Genomic DNA, 3414 nt, shown 5'->3' on the forward strand with positions numbered 1-3414 from the left:
CGTCACTGTGGAGAGCTGTTAACCAATATGCAAATTAGCCTGCAGTACCACTGATTTACCCATATGAGCAGCAAAAAGACGTTTTAGACCAAATATTACAGATTTGAACAAATACACACAAAAACATCAAAATTAGCACAGAAACAGTTCTATATAACATTTTAGACACATTCTAGACAGTTTATCAGCTAAAACAAAGTTAATTTTGGGGTAAGTTACTCTTTAAGAACAGATCTGGTGCAATCTGTGATAATTCAGCTAGCATTACATCAAGTTTTAGCTCAGTATTTGTGAAACAGACCAAGTTAGATTAGATAGCTGTAATTTTAAATTGGACTGCTGTAGATGTACGTCCAACAACTGAGGTGGTTCTACGTGGAAACTATTCATAAACAAAGTAAAATGTATTTGAATCAGCTGAGCCTCCCATCCATCAGAGCTGTCCGGTTCAGAAATCCAAGCCTTCGTCCATCTTTTTGTTAACTTCAGGACCAAACACTTCCAAGGACAAATTGTGTCCTTTTTTAAAATTTACACCAACTTTAAACACTAATTTCCAGGGCATTAATAATATTTGCTGCCAATTCATCATTATTTACTTACTGAACCACAGGTTGCTCAAACTGATCCAGATTTAATGCCGATAAGAGACAAGAAACTTCTTCAGAGGAAGAGCTGGTGTTTGTGTCGACTGTGAGATTTAAGCAGAATTACAGCAAGTAAATAAATCAAAATAAATGTTAAGTTTCAGGGCTTGTTTCTGTGTTTATATGCAGATTTAATTATTTAAGTATGTTTTTACATGTAGATTAAGTCATTTTATTTCATCGTGTCTTATCTGCTTTAAACTCAGACCTGTTTAGAACATGTGACATTGGTGAATTCTACAAAAGGAAAACTGACCCTGCCGTCGTCCACCACAGAGTGCAATACTCAGATCCTCCACTTGGTGGTGCTGGGACTCTGCAACCCGGAGGCGTCTCAGCATGGGGGCTGTGGTGGTCTGTCAGTGAGGTGAAGCTGCAGTGCACTTCATCAGCAAGGATAGAGAGGAACAAAAAAAACTACAATAAAAATCAATCAACTTTGTGGTTTAAAGACTCAAGCACCAATAATTTAATAAATATAAAATCCTGCATATTTCACCGGTGCTCCTCATTTTTAAGATCCGAGAGGTTTTATTGAAAAGGAAGATGCTTGTAGAACTAAAAACATGCTGATGAAATGATGTCAGTCTTCAATAATGAGTGAAAAATAAACCTTTAAGTTGCGTGTTAAAAGAGAAGCCACTCTGGTTGTAGTTTTTGCTGACACAGTGTGGGAATCGATACAAAGTGCTCTGAGTGGACGAGAGTGGTCTCTTCCAGGTTGACCATGCCCCGATCCATACCGGGCGAAGGGGGTTCCAGAAGAGTGGAACGAATACCACAGAGACCCAGTGCATGTGTGTCAAACTGAAAGCCCGTGGGCCAAATCTGGCCCTCATTAGCATTTTATCCAGACGCAAAATAATTGTTTCAACACGCCAAATAGTTTTATCGTTTCTCTTTTGTCTCTAAATTTAGTGCATTCCTCTCCTGACAGCTGGCCAACTTTTAGGTAAAGGAAATTAAGTTTTAATTTTTCGGTAATCTCTGAATTTGGTGTGAAAAGAGCAACAGAGAATCAACTTTAATCATCTTTTCTTGTATCCTCTTCTCATTTTAAAGTCAAATAACAGAAATTTTTGTGAGGGTTTTCTTTTTTCAACTGATTTGCTGGATTGGGATAAAATGTATGCACTGGTGAATGAAAAGGTTGTTGAAAGAGAGCAAGACATAAGAATTTAAACTTTTTCTTTATCCATTAGGTCATGTATGTTCTAAATGTATTTATTTATTTAAGTCATTCATTAAAAACAAAAACAATTATATGCAATAAAAACACTAGTCATAAAGTAAATGAAAAGAAGAAAAGCTCTTTTTTGTATCTGCTCTTTTCTTTCCAAAAATAAATTCAAACAGTAATAAAAAAACACAATATCAAGTTCTTCTCAAACAACACTTCACATCAATACACACAATACTGTATCACATTTCTTCAACAAACTAAACTTTATTGTTCTCTTAAATGTACAAATTGATCCAACATATTTAACATCAGTCTTAATATTCTTCCGCAGTCTTATTCACTGAGTTGAAGTTTTTCACTACTTCAAAGTGGTTCAAAATTCAGGTTTTACAAATGTGAATGTTACATAAAACATAATTTTTTGTTCACCATTATCCTGGTGAAAATAAAAATGGTATCAGTTAATGATTGTCTCGTTTGTCTCCACGTAGCCTGGTTCATTTCAGAAAAAGATTGAAGGAGATTCTGTTGGAGAACTTGAGGACAAAACAAGAGTTCTCCACAGACAAACTTTATGTTCACAAGAAGACTTGAAATAATCTGTATATGTTTACAGACAAAGGTCTTGAGAAAACATTTATAATTAGAAAACTTGGCGTAATACACACAATCTTAACTATTTTGTCACATACAGTAACTGGCATATTTTCTGTTGAACTGGGCTCAGCTGAAGTGAAACAGGAAGTGACGTCAAAGGGGCACTCTTTAAGAAAAGGAACTCCTTGATCTTTGTTATTAAAACATTATTTGAACTCTGACTCTTCATCTCTCTGATAGAGACTGAACATAATCTATAGAAAGAGATTCTTCTCTGCAGTCTGTTGTTTACATGCAGACTTTCCCCTTTGACATCATTTCCTGTTATTTCACATGCAACTCTCTCAACAACTGTTCATCTCAGTGATTTTTTCCAATTTGTGACTAAAATACATCTTTCAAAAAAATGAATCTTAAATAAGTATAAAATTTGATGTCACACGTGCTTTAAGAAGGACATATGTGAAATCCATTTGTGTGGTTTTAAAGAGACACCCTCAAAACGAGTTGATCTGAGACACGCCTTAGAAAAGGGGCGGGGCTTGTGGGGTTACAATAAAGTGGAATTCTGACCAAAGCGTTGCAGTTCCACTTTATAAAGACCCCGACTGAATGATTTAAATGTGAAAAAGAAGGATTTTAAAGCAGACTATTTCTTCCTTAATATATGTTTACTTGAAAAAGTAAAGTTACAGAAAGGAAATAAGTCCTTGGGAATTCAATTTAAGTCATTTGAAACACAATTTTAAGAATATTTAGGAGAAATTTTTCAAAAATGTAAAAAAATATTCAAAATTCCTGCAAGCTTTTGTAAATTGTGGGAAAAAAAAACAAATATGAATCACATCTTCATCTGCACCCTTCAACCAGAGTTATGAGTACTCATAATGCCGCTTGCAACATTTATAATATAATAGAATAATAGTTACTGTTATTGCATAAGCCTGTACAACGAAATACATAGCAATCTAGGTGGTTTCTTTTCCT

At 34.8% G+C, this 3414-nt stretch overlaps 1 long non-coding RNA gene across 2 annotated transcripts in view; it reads right to left on the bottom strand.

Annotated features, from left to right (window-relative positions):
* LOC106525126 (uncharacterized) overlaps positions 1–3414 on the bottom strand; it is a 218929-nt gene that overhangs the window by 5325 nt on the left and 210190 nt on the right. Inside the window, exon 3 of one of the 2 annotated variants that reach the window (XR_001311078.1) lies at positions 904–1030. The exons of the other annotated variant lie outside the window; for it this stretch is intronic. This is a non-coding gene — a long non-coding RNA (uncharacterized LOC106525126). The remainder of the gene's footprint in view (positions 1–903; positions 1031–3414) is intronic. 2 annotated transcript variants of the gene reach the window in all.

This window comes from Austrofundulus limnaeus, unplaced genomic scaffold, assembly GCF_001266775.1.
Source record: "Austrofundulus limnaeus strain Quisiro unplaced genomic scaffold, Austrofundulus_limnaeus-1.0 Scaffold213, whole genome shotgun sequence".
Lineage (NCBI taxonomy): Eukaryota > Metazoa > Chordata > Actinopteri > Cyprinodontiformes > Rivulidae > Austrofundulus > Austrofundulus limnaeus.